The sequence below is a fragment of the Argiope bruennichi genome, chromosome 9 (genome assembly GCF_947563725.1).
Source record: "Argiope bruennichi chromosome 9, qqArgBrue1.1, whole genome shotgun sequence".
NCBI lineage: Eukaryota > Metazoa > Arthropoda > Arachnida > Araneae > Araneidae > Argiope > Argiope bruennichi.
This window is the reverse complement of record NC_079159.1, coordinates 115,185,671-115,211,903: the sequence shown is the minus strand read 5'-3', so window position 1 is coordinate 115,211,903 and position 26,233 is coordinate 115,185,671. Positions and strand designations below refer to the sequence as shown.

At 28.5% G+C, this 26,233-nt stretch overlaps 1 protein-coding gene across 2 annotated transcripts in view; it reads left to right on the top strand.

Annotated features, from left to right (window-relative positions):
• Nucleotides 1-26,233, top strand: part of LOC129985124 (alpha-glucosidase-like) — a 624,230-nt gene that overhangs the window by 294,632 nt on the left and 303,365 nt on the right. For both annotated transcript variants that reach the window (XM_056095042.1, XM_056095043.1), the window contains one exon: nt 11,660-11,727. The gene's annotated coding sequence lies outside the window, so the exon portion shown is untranslated. The remainder of the gene's footprint in view (nt 1-11,659; nt 11,728-26,233) is intronic.

Genomic DNA, 26,233 nt, shown 5'->3' with positions numbered 1-26,233 from the left:
AAATACCAAGTCTCTTCACTGCTTCGAACCTGCATTCTACTTAAACCAAAATATGTTACATATTATTTAGTCAACAGGATTCGAATATATATATATCATTAAATTTACCATAAGAATTCATAGCTAAGAATTAGCACTTTCATTAGAATCATTAGTAATCATTAGTACATCAGAAAATCCACAAAAATCAGTACTATTATAATGTTTACAGAATACACACACACACACACACACACACACACACACACACACACACATATATATATATATATATATATATATATATATATATATATTTGGTCGCATTTACAATTTGATTAAAAAAAAATTTGATAACGTATTTATATTTGATTTGTTGTTTTTAAATTTTATTCTGAATAGTTTATTTTAATTTTTTAAATAGTTTATTCAAGGCTGACAATAAATTAAGTTATTGCGTAAACTATTACGCTTAGATATGTCAGTTAAATCTAAAGTTAAAATACAATAAAGAAAACCATCCTATTATTTGAGAACTGGAAATGTTTCTGGTATATTACTAAACTATTTTTATACAAAGAGCTGAAAAAAATAATAAAGTTAAAATACACTTTTTTCCAAACTTTTTCTATCTCAAGACCTATCATCCACAAAAAGTGAAATCCTTTTCAGAAAATACCTTTACCTCACTCCTATCAAACCATCCGCATTTCACTTTTTATTTTTCTCTCAAAAAATCTAAAAAAATAAAGGAAATGTCACAACAAAAAATGAAAATTCCATCGCTTTATAGCATTACCATCACAATATAGCGACCCAGAATAGAAAGGAAAAAATTCTATTCCTTTCCATGAAATATTAATGGCAGCTGTTAAGGTTTTCAAGTTATCCCTACCCTCGACTCGAAATGAGACCCCTAGAAAAAAAATGCCGAATTCATCTTCGAAAAAGATCAAAGAAAATAGCGAAAGAGGGGGTCTATCCCTTTGAAAACTTTGGAGGAGTCCAATTTGCGTTGCGGCTTGGGTCATTTAAAGACTGAATTTTTTCAAGCCTCAAATATATCGTCTGCTATTTATTTCCCCCTCCCTTCTATTTCTCTATTGATAAGACTTTGCCTCTGTATAAAATTTTCTCTTCGCTTCAGTTAAGGGATGTATTCAGAACAGGACAATAAATTTTAGAGAAAATTGCCGCTAGTCATCTGAAGTATAAAGATAATGTATTCCGGAGTGTATTATGAAAGTGCTTTGGAGAAACTTTTAGAAGCATTCAAGCACTGCCAAGATTAATAAACATCACTTTTCATTTCTGGAATAGAGTGGTTTCAGAGTAACAGAGAATAACAACTTTTTAGCTGATTTTCAACAACTTTGGCATTAAACTCATAATTTGTTGCCCATATAGAAAAAGATGTTATTTTGGGGATAGAACTGATGCATAGTGAAATAATTTTCCTGAATGTAATACTGCTCATTCGAGATATTAAGAAGGAATATCGGGTCACAAATTTAATTAAACTAAACTATGCAGCTCATGTAACTTATAATTCTATAGTGTATTCCGGAGTGTATTATGGTTTATAGAAAGTTTTAAAAGTATTCAGGCTTTACCAAGTTAAAATAACTTTATAATATCCATCATCATATGATAAACATAATTTTAGTTTCGAAATTGAATTCTTTTAAAAAACAATGAAAGGCTGCGGTTTCATGGTGGTAAGGTTTCGTCTTCGGAATCGGAGGCTTTCTGGTTAGAGACCTGGTGCACGTTAAATCCGTCGGGACCAAACTAGTGTGTTGTGGATGTTTGGTGAATGGGCTGCCATCTCAGGTGTCGTCCTCGCCATCTGAACACGGTAGAAAATCACGGGGTTCGTCTCAAAATAGCCCTAGTGTTGCTTTAAAGTGGGACCTTAATATAACTAAACTAAAACTTTAATAAACAATTAGTAACAATTTTTTATTTATTTTCAAATATTTTGACGTGAATATCACAATTTGAATGCTTTTTACAAATATTATATAGTTTTAGGCATAAAGCGAATCGAAAGATGATGTTGATGTTTCCTAGAACAGAAAGAAAAAAAATTATAGTCTTTTCCATAAAATATTAATGGCAGCTATTAAGATTTTTCAAGCTATCACCGGAGTTAGGAGAAAAATGTTCGAATAATGTGATTATTGAATTTTTAAATATTCAAGGGCTATTGAATCCCCTGGCATAATAAAGTGTTGATTATGTATAATTACAAGTGATTATTTCAATCACTTTTTTAGAAAATTGCGATAAAAACGATTATGAATAATCACCGATAATTAAACATAATCATTGGTTTATTATATATATATCGTAACATTATAAACCGCCAAATTTTACTTTATCCTAAAACAAATAGGGAATAATTCCGTTTTCTCGTTATTTATATTTGCATGCATTATTTTTAACCCTCCAGCTGCTTATCCCGCGTTTCCTGCGGGTTGGCAATCAGACCATTGTCTATTGCATCCCTCGTTTTCAGCAGTTTAGTGTGTTTATTTTTACGATTACAGATTTTTATTATATCATATTCTTAACGTGTAGAATATAATATTAGTTAACTTTGCTTGAAAAATATTTGAACTTATTTGCAAACATCATATCTAAATGGTGAATTTTAAAAATTACGCAGCTATAGTATTAATTTTAATCAAAATTTATTATGAAACCAGATTTCTAATTGCTAATTTTCTGCTCCAATGGATTAACTGCATATATCTTTCTCCTAAGGGTTCTGTCATTTTGGATCCGATGTTGAGCCACAGTGATGGGGTGTATGGAATGACATATATGCCTTCCACTCCCGAATAAGAATCATTGTGATATTCCAAAAGAAAGGTTCGTTTGACAGCTGTGAAATTGTCCAGAATCCTGCTGTATTTTTCTCCCCGCTGACTTTTCACATTTCTATGCGTGTGGGTAATCTCCAATTTCAGCGGCAGATAACTGGAATGAAATTCAATACCTTAGGGACCAGAGTCAAATTTTGTTTTATACACTTTTTATTACGAGTTAAACTTATTTCAGTATTTTTATCCAATATATCAGAAACCTTCGAAAAAATATAAGGATCATCTAATGATGTTCTGAATTTTATGGGTAGAATCAAATTTAAGGGTTGTTTTCTTTAAAAAATTATAAATACATATTATATTATTTTATGCGAGGAGAATCGCCATGAAAATTGCATAAAATTATCAATTTTTGCCAAAGAATGTAAAACATAATGTATTTATTCTCTTGTTAAAACTCAAGTTGCATGATATGTGTTAACTCATAATTCTGTATCGTTGAAGTTTAAAAGTTTGTTTCGCTAGATAATGTTGGTAAGGATGAGTTTCAGGAACTTGGTATTAAAACGGGTACTTTAAAACAATTTTATCCAAATTCAGTATTTGCAAAGATAGATTTTTATCGAAATATGTCCCTACTATTGAAATAGCATTACGCCAAACGGCAATAAAACAATCCCTTAGAATCGGGAAGGGTCCCAAAAAGGTGGCTTCAAATCCAAATGCACCACAAATAGGTGTGCTTGTCACAAAAACAATTGCTATGCAATTCAAAGTATCACCGATCTTAAGATTACACTAGTAAGTAAGCAACATTTTATCATTTGTTTCATAAATATAATTTTCTTAATTGTAATAATGCGTTAAATCGTTTGATTCCTTGTATTATAGTTTTTAAATGGATTGATGATTGATTCTATCAATGAATTTGTTATTGTTCGATTGCATTCGCTTAATTCTTTAGGTATCAGAAAATAAATAAACTCCATTTAATTTAAGCGTGCAGAAAGGTTGCTGTTGTTCCAGTAAAGATCTCCTTTCCACTTTAACGAGTACATAGTAGGTAATATGCAAATTATTTAGGTAATTCACAGATTGTTTAAATAAATTAAGAAATGAAAAAATTTTCTGCACTTTAACGCATCACCCTAGTTAATTTGCAGAATAGCTAGCTAATCTGCAGATTAACTGGACATCTATACTTTTAATCTATTTGCTTGCAATAGAATAAATTTGCTTGCAATAAAACTTTGGATTCGTCACTAATTCGAACTTTTAAATATAAAGCAATCAGTTATTCGAATTTTTTTCTGGATTCCTCCATTTTCTATTAATGTAACATTCAAACATCTTTTATAGTCTTTAAATCCTTTTTTAATTTGCTTTCGTCATTTCGAAATCAAAACGAAAATTTGGAGATAATAACTTTTCATACTGAATTCACTCGAAATACATACATAAATCATGCTCATGATTGTGAATGAATGATTTTTAAGGAACTTTTATTATTAATTATCTTACATTCTTCATTCACTGAACAAATCTTAATTCAAGGAGCAATGTGCTCGTTTCTTTATTAAGATTTCTGTTATTTGGTAAAATTGATATTTAAAATTATTTAAAATCTGAATTTTAGAAGCTATAGCACTTTTATTAAATTTACTGAAATACTTATTTATTGATATGGTATTATTTTAAATTATTAAGTGCCGGAAATAATTTTTTCACTGTCTCATTCATTTAAAAGCTTATTTTTTTTCTTCTTATATTCTCCTTTTTAGTGTACGTAGAATACAAATTTTTTAATCACTTTAGTTTTTATTTTGGTATCATATACTTAATAATATTATATAAATAATTATTACCAAATAATATTATATAAATATTTTGGAGTAAAGGATAATTTTATATCTATAAAAATTTTTGGAAAGATATCTGCTTTTAAAAATAAAATGTATACTTTTAAAGTTTTTCAACTTTATGAAAATGTTACAAAAATAAATGATTTCCAGTTTGAGAATATGAAATATGAAGTTAACTGAATGAATATAGCATAAATATAAAAAATGGACAATAAAGCACATGTTTAATAAACATGACATTGGGTTCTTTATTAGAAATATTAAAGTATGATTTTATATTGACGGCTTTAGGGATTTATGACAATATTAAGAAGCATATATTACATAATGTCATTAAACAAACTTTTGTTAATTATACAAGAATTTTATTCGTATTTTAACACAGATAACAAAGGTAAATCATCGATAGAAACGTAAAATATTATTAATAAGTGGTTAAAAAGTATATTATGCGCTTCATAGTATGTATATACTAAAATATACAATTTTATTCCTGTTATCACTGAATAAAATAAACTCATTGGAGATAATTCAAACTCATTTAATTCCCATTAGATGCACCCAGCCAATTTCATTTTGAAATCCATTGTGCATTTTATTTTTGCTATTAGTAATAATGTTGCCTATATTTTTTTTTCATTTTATTTAGAAATATATCTCTAGGTCTTACTTTGTGATTTTAATAAGTTTAATTTTTAATTAATACTTAGGATAATTCAATATCAATTTATATTTACATTAATCTTTTTCATGTTCAAAGAAAATATTAAAATTATTGAAACACAAATAGAATCAACATTTCAGAATATTTTGTATTATATATATGTATATTTTTTATTTTATTTAAAACATTTTTAGATTGCCTTATACGTTTTTGCCTTAATTAAAAAAGGCCAGCGTCTTGAAAAATAACTTTTACTAAAAGCGTTTTAACATTATATACAGTAATACTGACTGCAAATCAAAATTATTCAACGAAAATTTGAAAAATATTTCCTAAGGCATTTATTTATTTCTTTTTGTATTTATAATATTCAATCAACGAACAAAGACATTATTTTACTATTTAAATTAGTGTAAAATTATATATGCCTGTGTCTATACTTTATTTAATACTTTTCTCACGGAAAAGTAATTTGATGCAAAATTATTACAATTATTACATTAATACAAGGGTTTGTTTATTGTTCTGAAAAATAAATATACATAAAAAAATTCAGTTAAATTACTCTGAAAAATGAATCTACATCTTTTTACCATTCTGTTCGCGTTTTTAACGTTAATGATACACCATCTTGAATGGTGAGTTGTAGGCACCATCCCAGTGCAAAGGGTTAACTTATTTCTTTAATGCGTAGTTACATTTGAATTATGTTTATCGCAGCACATAATTTGACTCTATTTAAATCTATCGTTTGTTCGTTAAACATTTCTAGAAAATCCTTATAGATGTATTTTATATAGAAAGTCAGTTTCTGTAAATATTAATTGCATCACATTTTTAGAAAATTAATATGTTACAACAATGTACGTATCTTTTTAATTCGATGTTCTTATTTAAACAATAGAACAATTAGACAAATTCTTGAAAAACAAGCGAACATAATGTACACGTATAAACTTACGAATAAATATTAAAATTTATATAGTACTCATATGGCTTTACTGAAAATCTTTCTTCCCTTTATTTGCCTAAATATTCTTGGAAATAAATATTACTTTACATATGTTTCTACTGACTTGTGGTAAATAAAAAGGAAAGGACAATCCTTTATATTTTAAAGAAATAACGCGATTTAAACATTCTTTGGAAAAAAATCCCTTTTTCCGAAGAACATAAACAAGATGCCTTTCAAACCAAGAAAACACGTCCATCAAAATCCTAGATGTGTTTTTCTCCATGCGTCAGTGGTGTTGTTCGCTATTTTTCCTGTTGGCCAAACGCGCGGAACAAATAAAGAAATATACAGATTTCTCTATCATTTTTTGGAGCGTCGGATTTGTGCCAGAGTCTTACGGAAAAGTCATGAATATTTTTGAAAGATGTATTCAAAAATTCAGGGGGCATTATTCAAATTTTTTCCGAACCCTTGATCGCCAGCATGGAAGAACTGTGACCAGGTGTCCTATAGATATATTTCGTCTTTTTCTTTCTACTGGAATTCGTGGGTTGGTTCGAGAGAGATTTCGAGCTACAAATTCCGCTTTATCAGAATTCCAGGCTTGGCTCGACATTGTTCCGAAAAGAAAAAACAAGTTTGTAACATGTTGGATCAAAGTCTAAAGTACCTTGTCTGTTTTGTCCAAACAGCTTATGGATGAAAATACAAAAGAAGAAGAAGAAATTGTGTTTCAGGCATGAGTTTTTTTCCTAATAAATTCGGAGATTTAATATTGCAGTGGTAACAAAATTTGTGGTGTTGCTATACATACTAAACAAAGACTATAAATTGCAACACATTATAAACTGTCTATAATAATTCATGCAAAAAAAAAATTCCTTGATTATTAAGCATATTTTTATATTATGTAGATTGCAGAAATATAATTTTCTTTGCTGTTATTTTATTCAAAAATAACTCCAAATGGATGCAGTATTTTTTCTTTTTTTTTTCTTTTCTTTTAATTAGAGTCCTTCATGGTGGTATCCTAAAATCCGATTGGTGATGTTCTAGAATCCGACAATGTTATAAAATCCTATTAGCGGCGTTCTAGAATCCGATAGTGTTCTAATATCTGATTGGTGGCGTTCTAGAATCCGATAGTGTTCTAAAATCCGATTGGTGGTGTTCTAGAATCCGATAATGTTATAATATCCGATTCATTTCGAGCGGGTTTTACAAAAACATTGTATCGCGACTCACCAATTAATTCATGTTGATGTTCTACAATCTGATTAACTTCATGGTGGTGTTTAGAAAGTTGTGTTATCGGTTCTAAAATATAATTCTAGCCAAGGTTCGCTGTGTTTATTGGCATAGAGCCCATTAAATTCGACATCGAGAACAAACGCCTTCCTTTGTTGTCATTTCGAGAAAAGTGTAACAGATAAGTATACGCAGCGGAAGTAAATGGCATCGAGACATATGATTTTCCCCCTTGTTGACAAGAATAAATGGCACCAAGAGTATGAGGTATGGTATTGCCCCCCGTATCATATTTTACTTTGAAAAATTGGGGTAATCATGCCAACTTGGCATAATCCTTGGCATACCCTTATACTGGTGATTGGGATATATATAGCCCACCATTGCCCCTTGATTATTACCCTATTGGTCAGTGGTTGACATCTGTCAAGGTCTTTTACCATTGATTCAAACTCTTGAAGCCTTAACTAATATATTCCTCATATGATTTAATGGTGAGAACATTAACGCAATTAAAGCTAAATTAATTGTTGACAACAATTAATAGCTGTGAGTTGTTAGCAAATTTGCTGAAAAATCGAATTTTTACATATCATTACTAAAAGAATATAACCTTGGATTAAGTTATTCTTCCTGAACTAATGCATGGAAAAAATTGAAATTATCGAAAATATTTTGAAGTGCATCTTTACCCATGTATCTAGTTAATAGAAATTTCGTTTTTATTTTCGCAGTACATAAAAACTTTATTATAATAAAATCACTTGCTGTGCGACAGAGATTTAGATTTTTTTAAAAAAAGTGATGTCAGATATATATCACATTCATAAATGGGCCATAGAAAAATGTAATTTTCTCATGATCTTAATTTTTTTCCCTGAGAGAAATAGAATCATCTCTATTAATATTATTAATAAATTAATAAAAAATAAATCTAAAATATATTTAATTTTTGCTTTGTCATCGAGAATACACGAACGATGCGTATTTCAGAACTTTGGCAATTAGAAAATGAGTGAAAAAATTGATAACAAACCTCCAGTTTGAAGTTTTTGAAAGATAATGAATAAATGCATCAACAAAACAATCTCTTTTTCTATGTAAATAAATAATATAACTTATAAATATTTTTTTCCTATTGATAAATAATAAAATTTACATCTATTTTGAAGAATAATCATAATATATCTAAAACAATTAAATTAAATTATAAATACAAAATAGCCATTGTATAATGGATGATTATCCATCACTTAGTAAGCGATTCCAATTCATGAGAGTTTTCACTTTTGTATCTATTCTAAAAGAGACAAAAAAAAAAACTTTAAACAACTAATTAAACTTATTTGGCATGGACGTAGACAAAAAACTGCTGTCAACATTTAAACAACCCGTGCACACACCGTTATTCATTAGCTGATAAAATCAGAAAACAAAATTAGCCTTATCTGCCGTTCATTAGGACGTGCCGAGCGCCAAATTCGCCAAAGTCAATTTATGTCAAAATACATAAAAAGCCGCTTCTTGCTGACAGGAAGCGCATTAAAAAGAAAAAATATAGGCAGATAATTAACTTAATCAACGTCAATGCATTTGATGCCTGGAACACAAGTTTCTGTGTTCCAGTAAGCTGTTTATTCCAGTTTCTCGTGAAATTAGGGAAAAGCTCGGTAATTATCAGCTACTATATTTATCCATCCAGACCGATCCATACGGAATACAGAAAAGTCAATAAATGTAATAGTATTATGAAATCTCCGGAAGTCCGATGTTAATGAGGAAATGTTAACAGGATTATTGAGTTGATGAAAAATGAACAGGAAACGGTAGGAGATGAGTTTTAGCTGGAAATCTGATAAAACTACTGCAGTTTTGCCTCCCTCTCTTAATGAATCATTGCTGCTGCGAGTGCAAAGCCGATTTGCAATCAGTCGCTTGTTCTTTCAAATCCAGTTATGGCTATTTGGGAAATGAGCTGCAGAATTGCAAGCCGGCAAATTAGCCCGTGCTTATCTTTTTTGGGGCTAGAAATGGAAATAATAGTGATCTAAAGTCACTGCAAGTGACTCTCATCGGCATTGAATAAAGTTGATTAGATAAAAGGCCACAAATCGACTAGGAAAAAGCATTCGCGTGTTTTCTGGTTTGGTACAGTGCAGTAAAATATTATTTTAAGGATTTATCTGCATTTGGACAGTAGATATTATAAGTTGTAGCATCGATAAGACAGTGACGATTACAGTGGTCCCCTTTTATGTCATTACTTATGAAGTGAACAAACCAAAAATAAAATTTGATTTCATTTATGAAAGCATTAGATCTTTCTAGGAATTATGATGAAATAGGTTAGTATAAAAATGCAGAGCGCAGAATATTGAGTCGACAAAAAAACAAATACAAATCGATTCTTAAAAAGCATTCTCATGTTTTCTGACTTGGTACGGTACAGTAAAATATTATTTTAAAGATCGGTCGTTATTAGGATAGTAGATAGCATAAGTTGTAACATCGATAAGACAGTGACGATTACAGTGGTGCCTTTCTATGTTGTTACTTTTGAAATGAACAAACAAAAGATAGAATTTGACCTCATTTATAAATGTCGTGCTATGATTAACTGTTAACATTAGATATTTCAGGAAATTATGATGAAATAAATTAGAATAAAAACGCACATCACAGAATATTGCGCTTAAAATTATAGAATTTTATTTCCCCTTTTTTTATGATCTGAAGTTTAGCTATGACCATATAGAAAATAAATACATTGTAGTAAAACTTGAAGTTTGTTTTATATTACCAAAGTTAACACATTAACACAGTTGTCGTTAAAGTCATTATTTTTGACGATGGCAGACATCAAATTGATGAAATAAAAGATCATAAATCGACTTATTAAAGCCGTAACATGTTTATTTTCATACATAATATATGAAAAAATTCAATAGCACTTTAATTGAGATATTAGAATAATAAAAACAGAAAACTGTTGGAGTGGCATGATTGTAATTTATGGAAATTATAGTGATCTTCCGTTACAGAATCATTTTTTTCATTATTTTTTAAAGAATTAATAAGATAATATTTCTAGTCTATTATATAAGCATCATATGTTGTTAAATTTTGATCGTCCAATATTTGAACGAAAAAAAATTGAATGAGATGAAATATTAAATGTAGGTCAAAAATTTGTTGCAATTTATGAAAAGTTAGAATCATTACTTTAGGTTTAATCATTAATTATGAGGTAAAATTTTTTTTGAACAGACAAAAGATTCCATTCTCTATTTATATCCATGTATAAAAGATGGCAAAACTATATAGTTTTAAGGGGTAATTATACCGATGAAAACTCCAAATAGACTGGTTCTCTCTGTATTCAATAAAATAATGGAATTAAAAAAATTGAAAGTGGCAATATAGTTTGTACAAAAAAAAATAAATAAATAGGTTGAACCAATAGATTTCTCTTTAAACCATTTTCTGTATTTCAGAGTGCTTCCCTTTGTGTTTCTCAGAACTCAATTCTGGCATACATTCAGTCCACTGTAAACAATAATATAATTGCTTAAAAAAATGAATAAATAAAATAAAATGGGCATTTAAAAATAAAACTGAAACAACAAACGTTGTTTGCCATGACAACTCTTTCAATATCGAATTTGATCACGAATTTGTTGCGCAGAATCAGAAAAAAAAATCTTTGTTTGTTATGGTGAAAAAGGCACCAAATCTGTTTTATTTGTTAAAAAATTAAAACTTTCTGCTCTGAAATGAAGTATTATATCAATAAAATTCATTTAAAAAAATCCTTTTATAACATTCTGAGTCTTTTCCGGAGTTAAAATGCTTTTTATATTACTAACTGAAAATAAATTCCATTTGTAATATCAAAATATCGAAAAAGGAATTAAACATATAATAATGAAATTATATAAATTCTCCAATATCCTTTTCTTTTCTTTTATGTATTTTAATATACTAAAAGTATCCCTTTTCAGGTATTTATAAATGAATCATTTTAGATATGATATTAGAATTTTAGATTAACTTGAAAATTTTCTATGACTTTCATTAAGGTAATTACATCTTTTATATTATTTTTTTTTCTTTCTTCCAGATTTATTGCTTACTCAATTATGGTGTGCATTTAATCGCCCAAACGGAGGAACTGGCTTCTTTGACTAGGTCAGTGGTGATTTTTTTGTTAAATATTTTTTAGTTAAGAATTTAAGGTTTGTATTTATATTTCGAATTTCATGATTCTACGAAATATTTAACGTAATCATAACCATGCGGTAATAAACACGTCCGAGATTTTATTATCAGTATTATGCTCACACATTGCAGGATAGTAATGCGCAATTGTCTAGTATAATTGCATCAACAAACATTGTGAGTTCCATTAGTAAACAACTAAATTAAATTACATTTCATTTTTTCAGGCAAAATAAAATAGTATACAATTATTCCTATCTGTGGAACATTTACTAAAATAATAAAGAAAAAAAAAGGCGTTAATCGGAAATAATAGTTCAAACTTTTTAGAAGGAGGAGGGGCGTTTTACTTTTATTTTAACTGTTAATAGTTTCCTATTTTGGCGATAAAAATGAAAAAAAAAAAAAAAAAAAACGGAATTTTGGTTTTATCTCTATTAAGAGTCGAATTCCTGAATTTGTTCTAGATTATTCGATGCCTTGCCATAGGAGTCGTGAATGTATAAAGGCACGCAGACAAGAAGAGGAAGAGTCAATCTGAGAGAGAAAAGTTGAGCGAAATCTCTCTTTGGGATGGTTTTTCTGAGCATTTCATGCTGTTGCTGTTCTTTAATAGCAATTTTCTGTTTTCATTGTTCTGTTTACTGGAAGTGTTGTCCTGTATGCTTCCCCTGTGTTTAATTACTTGTGTTTTCGTATATTTCCTATTGTGTTACATTTATAATGACCCATACTGAGCCTATTGGACTTTTTCTACGTACTCTCACTGGAATGCCTTTTTTGTAACAATATCTACATAGATTGATTCTGATCTTAGCCGCTTCTGCTACATGTGATTATATTCTTATATGACCTTATAAAATATCGGATCTTTCTATGGACTTTATTCTTTAAACTGATATTTAAAATATATTGAGCATTGATCACTTGTTTTGGGTAAAAATTAATTTATAAATATGTTGTCACTAATAATCATTCTCTTTGCGGTTGATGGGTACTACATTATTAAAGTTTTTAAAAAACGATGAGAAAATTTTGTTTAAATACAGGGTATATTTTTGTTAGTTGTTTTACTGAAATACTAGCTTGTTGCTTTAAAAGATTGGTAGTTTTATTGGGGTAGCAAGTGAGAGAGAGACATGGATGCATGTCTATCTGCATCCATGTCTATAGTAAATTTAGAGCGTCCGCTAATTTAGAATGAAAAAAAGTTTAGAATCATATAAAATCATTTTTTAATTATTCTATGTAAATGCAGATAGACATGCATTTGTATATTTAGAAATGTATTTTAGAATTTATATTAGGAAATGGACATTAAGGAATGAAAATGGAACAATAGAATTAACGTTTGATTATGAAACTATATTTATTGAAAATTTTAAACTGAACATCTATTTTTTTATCTGATAATATTACCAAAGAGTAAATTATTATGTGTGTCTAAATTCTTTTTAAAATTTAAATTTCTTAAATAACTTTTTACATAACTTTTCATATTAAATTAAACTTTAAAATGATTCGCAGCTTTTAGCTTAAAAATATCATTTTAAGATCATGGCTAAAAAGTAAATTGTAAAAACAATAAAACAACATTTTATGTTCGATTATTAAAAATTATGATGCAGAATTAACTTGTTAAATATGAACTCTCATCGAAAATTCACTGATATTAAAATATAAATTATGTACACCTTATTCATTTAATTGCCTAGAATAAATCATACTCTTAATTATTTCATAATTATCATAATGCAGATGACTTCTTTCACTGGTCAATTCTAATATGTCTTTTAAAAAAATGCATTTGATTTAGAATTCATAATTTCGAAAATTCGCTCAGTATATCTTTCTGATTCTCATTTAAAAACCAATACATAATTCTTTGATATCACTATAACTGTTATAAGTACTGCCTTCGGTTTACAATTTTAAAAAAATAAAGAATAATTAAATAAATAAAGAATTAGAATTATTTTATACAAGACTGGAGCATTCACTCATAGTAATATTATTTAATTTTTAACATATTTGTATTAATAAAAAGTTGAATATTTACAATAATTTGATTTCAATATTTTTACTTATTATGTCTTGATTGTTAGAACTCAATGAAAAAAATATTAAGATATAAATGTAAGAATCATTCATCTGACCCAAAAACTTTATTTGTAAAACTTAGATTAAGGGTAAAAACAAACCTCATGTGAAAAGATCAAAATAAATGAGTTTAACATCATTCGCAATCAGAAATTTTTCATTTCGGAACTCGGTTATTATAATAACTTAACACTTATTTGTAATACAATTAATTGCAATTTATTATTATTTCTTCTTTAAGTTTTGGTGGACTCCGGAACACGAGGAATAAATTTAAATTTATTTTATAATCTTATAACAATTCCTGTTCAATTTAGATTGGTGAAGGACTTCCGTAGTCTAAACCTGTTGATCGATCTTAGAAAGACTAGTAGTAATTTTTAAAGTGCGCCATAACTTGATACATTTAAAAATTCTTAATCTGTGCATATTGAAGATTTCAGCTTCCACTGCGTTCAAATTAGAGAAAATTTAAATAAATTTTTCTTCTTATTTTTTCTGGTGTTCTTTTTAAATTTTCTTGTACAATAAGTATAAGCATAAGTATTATAATCTTCAAACAATTTGAACTCAATATTCTGAAGACGTTTTGAACCACTCCGACTTCTCAAAATACATTTTTCGGCACTGTCTGCCAAAAATGTATTGGCAAAGATAACCCCAAATTCCTCTGAGTGAGACGGATGCAATATTTTGGTATATGTGGTCTTTATACCAAACTAGTAGATTTCTATCAAATTTTGAGCAAACTCTATTCAGATGAAGTCGGTTTCGCTGACTTTTCGAATGAAATTTAATACAATGCTTAGAAAATGAAGAGAGCTGTATGAATAAAATTCAGTACTGATATTGATATCAGATCTGTTGTAAGCACAAATCCAACAACGAGTTGAACATCTATCTGTTTTTTGAAGTATGTAAGCAACATATCAAAAGTACAATGACTTGAAGATATGAAATTTGATATTTGATTTTTGAGACTGCAATTATAATTATGTAATATTTTTTGGTTCCAGTCGTTTTGGGAAAAATGAATCTAAAAGACAAATTCATCTTGATTAAAGTGAATGCGAGAAAGTTTTGGGGAAACAATTCTCACTGGTTTTATTCAATGACGGACTTCCAAAGTTGTGCTAAAAATAAGATTCAGAAACTTCCTACATCCCATTTCCTCTTCAATATCTTTCACATAATCCCATATAGGAGATAATTCGTTTTATCTGTATATTATTTTGGTCTATGCCAATAATTAGTGAAATTAGTTCATGTAAGCACGAATGGAGAATTTCAATCCTGTTGAAAACATTCTTTTGCCAGCTAGTTATGGAGAATGAAATTGTTTCAGAGGTGTTGGATAATGGATTATTTTGGAATCCATTATAAATTCTGCAGAAATAAAAAGAGATAGTCTATTACTGAGCAAGATAACTTGTCGTTAAATATTAAGTGAAATACTAGACATTTTTCATGTTATTGTTGCATTACAATCAATTCCATACTTAGCTTTCCCACTGAATAATAGAATGATTTTATTAAATTCTCCATTTAAAATAAAATGGCTTGCGATTTTTAATTTTTAAATTTCCTTTAAGAAATGGAAAGCAGGATCATAGAGAAAGAACCAAGAAATCCTTATAGATATTTTTTTCAAAATTAAATCTTTTAAATTATTTTTCTCTTTTCAAATAGTTTTCATTTTTCGTTAAATTTAAAATAATCGATTGGAATCTCATTTGCTTTTTTGTAAAACATCATTTCAGAAATGAGAATATAATTTTTCTTAAAATATTAACAAGAATATTAAAACTTTTACTCCATCGATCATTATTTTTGAAGGCTTTGTAAAAATAATAAAATCATGAATTAAAAGAAAAAAACCATCAGATATTAGTAACGTTAAAATGTCGATATCAAAATAGCAGTGAAAATAATGATTGCTGTATTTTAATGAGCATGCCTTTTTACATTGCTTTAGAGGAATAATTTGTATATATATATAAATATATCTAGAAAATTGTGAGAAAGGAAAATAGTTTAAAAAATCAAATCGTATTTCAATAAAAATAAGTTAAATTATTTCGTTGTTTAAATTAATGATCGAGAATTCAGTAAATACTTTACAAAATTTGTTTTTTGAATTGAAAGATAAAAAAAAAATTAATAAAAGGTTGGAACATAAACTTTACTTTAAAAATAGATTCTATAAACGTTTTTAAAAAATAAATGATCCTTAAAATTATATTATATAGTATTTTAAGAATAATAAATGATTCGAAACATTTTTAACATTCATTTATTTAGTATTATATTTTTTAATTAGAAAGGTAATTTAGCGCTAGTTTAAATAATAAATTTAAATTCGCGATTAATTAGAATATCAAAACCAATGAAATTCGAATCTATTCCTTACACACATCAAATCTGTTTTAGAAAGAATTCTTGAAAGACGAATCTCATTATAAAGAATTGAATTTAATTGAGTTGGAAATGTAAAACGAAGAAATGAAATTTTTGAAATAAGAAATACTATTAAATATTAATGGATATGTAATTTATTCTCTAGACATAATTTTTGGAACACACATTTCAACAATTTTTAGACAACGAACATTCACTGAATTTCTAAACTAGAAATATCCCTGACAAAATATCGAAACAAAAGATGAATTTAAGATTAAGTTGCACTCTAAAGAATTCGTTATATGAAATCTCAATTTCGTAAAGTAATGAACTTATCTAAGTAAATAAATGCGATTCAGATTTCGCATATCAGACTGTTAGTTAAATATTGAATGCATCATATTAAAGCGAACTCCCGTAGAAGATATATTTCAATGAATAATTTATGAGGTTATTTAAAATTAAAATACACATAATTATTTACCCTTATAATAAATAACCAGTCACTGAATATTTCATTCTCTACAATATTGATCGTTCTTTTTTATTTGCTGTTGTTGGCCTACAGTGGGCATTTGTATCTTTTCAGAAATTTAGAATTGCTTTATTTGAATTTTTCTAACGATGACATAGAACTTGGAAGACAATTTACAATAAAATGGGAAAATTAAATCAGAATCTACATTTCTATATTTTTTTTCCCTGAATCAGTTTGCAAATCGCATTTATAGAGACTTATTTTATGTATGATATAGAAAGTATAGAAATTTTTGTTCATAAAGACACTCGAGAGAATATTTCTTGAATTACTGTAATTCTCTTACAATGAAGGGAGGAATAACAAATCGTGCGATACTGAGTAAACATTATCAAACGAATTTATAAAAATTTGAATACGATTCCAATTTGCAATTGAGTATATTATTCTTGGGAATACTTTTCGAAACTTATAGCTTTATTGCTGGCTATAAAGAATAGCTAAATTTATACATTTTTATCGTCTAAACAAAATAGATCCAAATTATGAAAGTGATAAATTTATCTTTCATGTAATATGGGTAATGCTAGTAACGTAATACTTGTTATCTATTCTTTAAGAGCACTCGATAGAATTCATTCGTTTCATTATATGAAGCCACGTTATACTTGAACACACTATATGAGAATTCATCGTAAATTAGGACTTTTCTAAAGATACAATCAGAGCATACAGTACAATTTCGTGAAAAGAAACACAAACTTTTTATCTTCTTTTTTATTCAGTTTCTTAAAAAATTCAATTTCAGATAGAATAATGATCGTTGCAAATGTGATTTCAATTAGAACATTTCTTTTGTCATTCTGGTTTTATTTTTGCCATTTATTATTATGTTTTACAGCAATAAAGCGTTTAGTTATTAGCATTTAATATGATCGTAGTGTAACCGATTGAAATATGTACAAAAAAATATTAGAAAGCATTCATAACAAAATGATGATAAAGCTCTCTGAAATTTAAACTAAAGGAGGATTTCTATTTTATTTATAATCCCCTGTTGGTTAGTTTTTATATTCCTTAATAAAGTAAAGAAAAAAATTAAAAACAATTTTGGAAAGAAATGGATGTGCATTCATCCTCTCATAACTATGCTGGTTGCTGGCACATTTCCAAAATTAAATTCTAAATAACTTTGAAACATGAACTTTGAAAATGGTTTCGTCTCAAAATGCTGTACAAAAGCTCTAGAGCAATTTGAGGATCACTTTTGGATCTTCATTTGAGTCCGTAATCAGATATTGATACTTCAGCTGGCGCCCACCTTTATAAAATTTTATACTACTGCAGAACTAAGACGTTTGAATTTCGTCGCTAAATTTATGTGCCAATAGCATATATACACTAGCATCTTTGGGGGAAAATCAGTCTTCAAGCATATAAATATATTCTACCCCCCCCCCCCCTTACTGGAATACCTTCCAGCTAGGAACCGCGTTCTTAAAGTTTCAACATATCGCTTAAAACTATTAATTCCAGGAGCATATCTTGTTATGAAAAAACTCAGAATGCAATTCAATTTTTTTAAATTTTGAATTACAGATTAGATGAAATTACAAATCTTCTCCCAAAAAGAGGTTTTATTTTAAACACTTTTTTACATTTTCAGATTATCTGAAAGCAAGCTCTGTAGATGCTTTCAGTTGACTGTGGAGTTTATTATTAAAATATCTCATTACCAAATTATTATTCAGAGAAATAATAGAACTAGGATATGATGCATCATTTACATTATAATTAAGGACTTCATAGATTGACCATGGAGGTTATATTAAAATGTCTCATTACCAAATTAGTACTCAGAGAAATAATGGAACAAGGGTATAATACATTATTTGTGTTGTAATTGAGAACTTCATAGTCTGGATTCGAGGATGAGTATAAAATTTTGATTACTTATTTGCCCCATTTTTAATTGTATACATGGAAAAAATAATTGCTGTATCGTAAAAGGTCGAAAATTTTGATTGGAAGAGCAACACAGTGGCGAAACGAAAGTAAATATTTGTCATGGCAAAGTTTGCTCTTTTCATTCACATTTGTCCCGGATAGTTTAGCAAGGGTTAGAGTCAGTCATCGCATGGTATTATTATTTACTCTATCATCATATTTGACTTTTCAAAATTCTCTTTACACAAACACCCTACCCTTCTTTTTAATGACCTTTCACGATTGTGAGTAAGGGCATCCTTTAAAAGTATATTCCCAAGAGTATACTCCCAAGGTTGCTTTACCACTAATAAAACAAAACAAGCTCAACATGCAATAAAAATACTCCAATCAGACTCGTGTATTTCCATCTAATCCTTAAAACGATAGCGAGAGACATGGCCTGTAAAACAACACACATCTTAAGAAAATAACATTTTCCCTTTAAATTATATCCCAGACAACTTACTTAGAGCATCTGTGCTCTTACAGAAACCTGAGGAACCGGATCCGAATTTCATTAGTAGTGTTTTCTCTAGAGGAGTCCGGTGGTCGCGACACCTCTGGAGGATTATGGGAGAAGGCAGATGTAATCTGCTGACCCAAATGGACCTGCGGTCAGCATTCCGGATTGGCTGAATGGGGAGTGACGACAAGTCTCTGGAGGGAGTAAGCGGATGATTGCTGGAGACGATTAAAATAAAGCTCTTACTTTAGGTGGGGGTGTTGCCAAAAGGATTACATCTTGTAATCCATCAGAACTCAAAAGAGCTTTAATCATCCTTTGATAGGTAAGATCTCGGGTTGGTAGGTGGATAGTGAATTTCATAATCACTGGATTGTGAATGGTGCGTCAGGATTTGGGACAGATTTTATTTGAACATCTCCAATAAAACATTTCATTTTTCTATGCTATGGCTCTTAAGTTTGTAGTTTAGATGATATCAGTTTGTAGTTTAGATGAAGATGTATCTGATATTTCTTTATAAAAAACATCATACGAATCTGAAAGAAACTGTATTTCTTTCAGATTCGTATGTTTTTTCTTTCTTTTTTTTTAAGATCAGAAAAAATTATTGCTGATAATTTGTAGCATCATTTACTCAATTGGCATAATGAAAATAAGTAGCACTAGGGCAAATGTATTTTAATATCTTGTTTTCACGAGACAAGAGATAGCGGAAATGAATGATGTACAAGTTGTGGCATTGTTCTTTCGCCTCCTCATCTTATTTACAAATTATATATATTCACCGATACCGTGTCTTTACTGCATTATAAAAGTCTGGTACCTACGAAAGCAGTTACCCATTACCTCTTCCGTATCAAAACGCTATCGATGAGTCTATATTTCAAAATGACTCCAGGTCCTTTTAATAATTACAGAGCCAAATCTGCATAAATATAACTAATGACGAAATCAGAAATTAATATCCACATTGACTATTGCAATGTCCCTTCGTAAATAACAACTAGACTTTAATGAAATTTGCATTCTTTATTAGTCATAAAATATTGTCATATATGGATGTGACTTTTGTGCTTCATAGTGATAAGTCTTTTTATTTTGAATAAAGAATAAGTGGTACAAAAATTAAAGAGAAAAAAATTGTTTGGCCATTAAATGCAATTATTTTCTGATTAGAATAAATGCGGGTTTGAATCACAAAATGATCTTTAGATCTTTTCTTTATCTCATAGAGTCTTTAAAAACTTATAAGCTGTAGCATTTTTCATGTAAAACTTAAAAAGTTAGAAAAGAAGCGATCATCTCGAATAATAATAAAGTATGTAACTATATTACAAAAGGAAATGCTTTTATGTTGAACGCTTTTATGCTTTATGTTGCTGAGATGCTTTTATGTTTTATGAATGCTTACCACGATAAAATTAGATGCCTGTAGTTTCAGAAAAGTGTAGATTTTTTTTAATTCTATTTCATTCTTCAACATGGATAATCTGTGTCCCTTAAGAGTATCTTGTGATGTAAATACCACATTTGTAATAATCTCTGGACACTCATAGATCAGAATTTAATGGTTTTTCTATAAAATGGCAAAATGTCTGAGTTGGATGAGCTTATTAAATGACCGAAACCTGTTTTTAGTTGAAAAAAATACCATGATATATATCCTAAATATATACGATAATTGCCAAAATGTTTCCTGTTACAAACACATAAAATTAACTTATGTTTACAATGACAATGAAAGTAGATAATTCATTTCCATTTAAAGGGATGTCGGACCTTTAAATTTTCATTTTTTTTATTATTACTTCATTTGATGGCCGAATCCCTTCTGAACATTTTTTGTATTGCACATGTGTGCACGTTAATTAGTTTAAGATATACAGTTAAAAGCTCGAAGTTAACCGATGACTTTTCATTCAGAAAAAATTTAAGTCATTTCTTAAAATACTACGTTTTCAAAGCTTGGACGCAGGATTAAATAATGGTTCATCTTATCAATATAAACATTTACATGTATTCTTATAAAAATATGATAAAGTAATTCATACAAAGTTAAAACATTATTATATGCACTTTTTCAGTGTTTTCTAATATGCTAAAAAGGTTCTTTTTAAATTGCTATGTTTTAACATTAAAGAAAGTAAAGCAATTCTAGTAAATCTTTTATAATATTTATCATTTTGCATGATTATGTTCTTTGGGAATAAATTGGTGTGATATATGTTAATGTAAATTGCTTATTTTCAGACAAATTTGCACGCAAGCTAATTCTGTCTTCGACAATTTATACGGAACATTTTTTTTTTCATATGCGTTTTAATTTATGAAAATTATTTCACTGATTTAAAAAGTCATCATTATAAGATTAAATGTCTTTTTAAACTGTGGCAAAAAGATGTATTAAGTTTAAGAATTTTTTTCTGGCGCTGGGGGGAGTTGCATTTGAATAATTTTCGAAGTCTGTTTTAGTTGTTAAAAGTCTTGTAATCTCTTAAATATCGGAGTAGCCAAAGTCTTGCTGAAGTTCTTTATCCCGAAATGGTATTTTTTTAAATGTTAAAATCATCCATAAAAATTCTTGGCATTAATAAGGCCACTTTAGTTACCTGGCGTTTAACGAAGTCAATTTATCTGTCGTCATTATGAAATGACAATCACGATAATCAATATGTCGAAAAGCATGCTGTCTAACGATGTATGTGAGCTTATGCAATTTCTCCTAACAAAATACGCAATGGATTCTAAAATAAAACTGACAAGATTTTTTGATATGAATCATAGGTTCTTGAAATGTTTGCATTTTAATAACATTGAATACTTTCTTCTAAAATATATATTCTTTGGTGAAGGTGTAACTAGTCATCTCACTGATTGCAAATTTATGGTTTTCTACTTATTTGGTTAGATATTTCTTTAGCAAGATTGATAGAAGCAGAGTTTGATAAAAAAAAATCAATAAAAGATTTAACAAGGCAATAATTGCATCATCACTTTGTAGAAGGGAACGAATAGGAAAAGTCGTTTTCCCTTGGAAATGAAAATAATTACCATTTTTTCTTATTTATCATATTTCCTATCCGAACTTTTATACATGATCTTTTGCGTCATTATTTTACTTAGAAGTTTCTGTTCCTAGTTTATATCTAATATGTTCCTTGTTTATATCTAATATGCGCCTTGTTTATATCTAATACGTGTCTTGTTTATATCTAATGCGTTCCTTTTTCTTATATCTATATTTTTTCCATATTTTGGCGCTTATTCTGTTCTTCAAACTGCTAATTAAATTATGTTAGAGTTATTATATACATGTAAATATATTTTAGCAGATACGTGGTCGAAAAGAAAAGTTTTCTGAAATTTTAATTTTGATTTATTCACATAATTTTTGGACAAAGAAGCGATGATAATATGACGTCTTTCTATATCGCGATCTGAAAACGAAGTCCCCGAAATTTTCCCTTCAGTTATTTTACTATGAGATTCTGATAGAGATCTCTTTAACACTAGTCGATTTAGGCAAACATATCATAGTGATCTTTTTTTAAAAAGATGTACAGGTGTTAAGGAATTTTATCCTTTCATTCCTGACGTAGGAGCGTCGGAATCAACAAATTTGTTAAGCGCATATTAGAAATAATTGAAATAAAAATGTGGGATTGGGATCAGTAAATTAGAGACTTTTTAGAATCAAGTTAACGTTTATTCATTTTAGATTTAAAAAAATTAGGAAATTAATTGAGATTTAATTAAATTAAAAATATAATTATGCACATATATAGCATTACTTATCAAATTTAATAAAAATTTCTTTTTATTATATTATAAATTACTTTTAATGGATAATTACTTTTTATTATAAATAACTTTTTAGGTAAGCTCTTGAAAAAAAAGAAAACATCACCATCTTTAAGCAATGAATGTGATAAAATATTTCTGTTATTTAAGAATCAATAGTAATTTCCATTTTTAATATGTTATCATTATTGCAATTCCAGATAATTTAGTTTCATCAACTGAGAGGACATCGAAAATATATATTTTAAGAATTCAATACCATTATATTTTTCCGAACGAACTAAGTTCCCTTTTTGGTTAGAAAATATAAACAAACAAACTGTCTATCATTTATTTAATTTCATCCAGCTTTCACCCTAAAGATATTTCGAAATCCATCGCTTTATTTGTACGAAACGGAAGAAAGACTATTGGTTGAGGATTTTCAATCAGAACACAATTTCGATTTCAACCTCAATACTTATGAAATATTTCTGTGATTTCTTAGAAGGTCGAGTCTTTGCTTGCTTTAATCTTGTCGAAGCACACAATTTTTTTTCTTTATTTATTTTTCTAAACCTAACCATCTTTTATAAAATGAAAACATATACGTCCTATTCCTCCCATATTTATTGTCTCTTCAAAGTATGCCAAAAAGATCAAAAATTTCGAAGTGCGCTTTATATTTTTGCTTTCATGATAGATTTTTTTCCCTCCCTTCATTCCCAAAAGAATTGCTTTAAAAAATAATAACAACAAGAAAATAACCCAAACTCAGGATATTTTGTTCGGTTTTTTCGAGCAGAAAAACTCAGGAGAGATCGCGGTACATTACGACAATTGAATTATCGCATATCCAACGGATTTCTCAGACGATTCTTTTTTCGTTTTTCTTATTTTATTCTTTATTTTCATTTATCTCTCTTTATTCCTTCGCCGCCATTTTAAATCCCACGGCCCATCTTCCTTTCGTCTGTGCTTTTGTTACCTCAGCTGATGCCAAACGACGAAAGCGAAATACAGGATGAGAATAAAACTATAAAAAAAAGTAATATCACTGAAGGTTTGGGAAAAATAGCAAATGCAACGAAGCAAGAGAACTGTAGAGATAAATAAATAAATGGCACTGATGGAGAAAAATGGCTTCGACGGACAAAAAGACATCAGATTCTGTATCACAACTGTTTTCATTTTCGAATACTAGCCGCTTGGTTTTCTGTTGATATCGCCAGGGATGAACGGCGCGAATCAATTAATTTAAAGGAAGAAGAAGTGAGTTTCCATTTCCAAGAACTCCATTTGGATGGAATCAAAATGTATCTGAAATGTATGTATCTATCCTGCAGAGTTTATTCTTTTCTTCTTTGCGAAAATAAAACTAGGATAACATTTCACTCCGCAATTGTAATTTTATTTTTACAATTTTTTTTCTTTAGTTTGATATTTACTTCTGTTATGTTACTTCCAAAAATAAGATCCCAGAGATTATTAAGAAATGTGCAATTAAGAGTCATTTCTTATGGTTATATAATTAGATTTTTTATAACATGGGATAAAAATAAAGTAAATAAGACGGAATTAATTTTTAATAAGAAAATGAAGCATTTATTCAAAGTAGAGCCTCTGGCCTAATCAAAAATAATCATATTAATTGAGAACCATTCAATTATCATTTTTTCCTGTTCCGACTCACTTGCCCAAAGGGGTCGAAGCTGAATTATCATTTGTTTATTTAACAAATTTATCTCTATTTGTTTCATACATCATTCGTATTATCAAAATGCAATCTTTAAATGCTTGTAGAAAATATGCAATGTGAATAACATTGAGAAATGCATAATATTTTTCTTTATTTAATCTGATAAATAAATAATTTATTTCAGAAACTTCGTAATTCACTGTTTTTCTTTCATTTGTTATCCATCGAATCGATTCTTTAGAGGTATATACGCAAAATGAGACACAATACTTCTTAAGTTGTATTAATGAGTGTTTTCTAAATATATTGTTGAAAGCTTCAATGATAAGTTATCATCATAAGTGTCCCAGCTGTAAACAACAAAATATTTGTTTGAGTATTGATGCTTTATAAGCCAGATCAGTTTCCCTAAAACTATCAAATTTGGCCTTATATAAATTAGAGGGTATGATTGTGCAATTTGAAAAGTTTTTTAATTTAGACTTTCAGTTAATCAAAATTTAAACTGACTTTCTGCTTTTTCCGGCAATAACATCAATTCACAAAAATGAATTTTTACTGCATGAACATTTTAAAAATTGTCTTTCTAATAATACCAATTTAATAACCGTGCAAAGTTTTCCTGAATTTCGTCAATTTTTAGAATGTTTTTTTTTATTATTACTTTTGCTGTATTTTTGAAAAAGGATTAAATTGTTGCTCAGAAATCTAAACCGTTTTCTTTATTCTATGCAATATTTAATCACATGAATTTCTTCCATTACTGATAGTTAAGATGAAAGTTTTCTGTTTAATATATATATGTAGTTTGCAAGACGAACAGAAAAACTGAAATGACAGTATTGCGAAATTTAGAAGATACATAAATAGCACGTTTATATTTTTAGTAAAGCTACGATGTCATGGTACTAGTCTCTTATAGAAAGGTTCATTCATGTAAAGTAAGGCAATTAAACATATATTAGGCAATTAAAATAACATGGCTTTAATTTATAGAACATAAAAATTTATAGAAATCATAAATGAAGTTATATCAGTACATTTTAACTGAAAGTAATCCTTGCCGATTCAACTGGTAGCCAAAAACGAATCGAGAAACTCTTATTTTACATTCAAGATGCATTTAAACTTTTTTACTGCAGTTTCATTGTCTTGCCAGCTAAGATTTCAGTCATTCTAGATTAGAAAGATCAATATCAGGAGATTAATTTTTCTTTAATTTTTCATACCTGATATTTTCATCGGAATGATTTTTTAAAGCGATATTCTATTGTCTGAAAGAACGTGCACTCACATAGAAGAAAGACTTTTGCTGGTAGGGCATCTATACTACTTACAAATAAATGGATATTGGGTGCAAGTGCTTAAGATAAACTATCCTTCAGTGCAGATTTTGTTGGATCCAAAAATTTCTTGCATGGCTGGTGACAGATTTAAAGTTCTGAGATTGTTAAGGGGTGACCTCAAGACCGGATGCTACCAGATAAATGTTCTTTGTAAACATACTTATTGCATCTCAATTATCTCTGGAACAAATATCTTCTAACCAGATTCATTAGAAAGA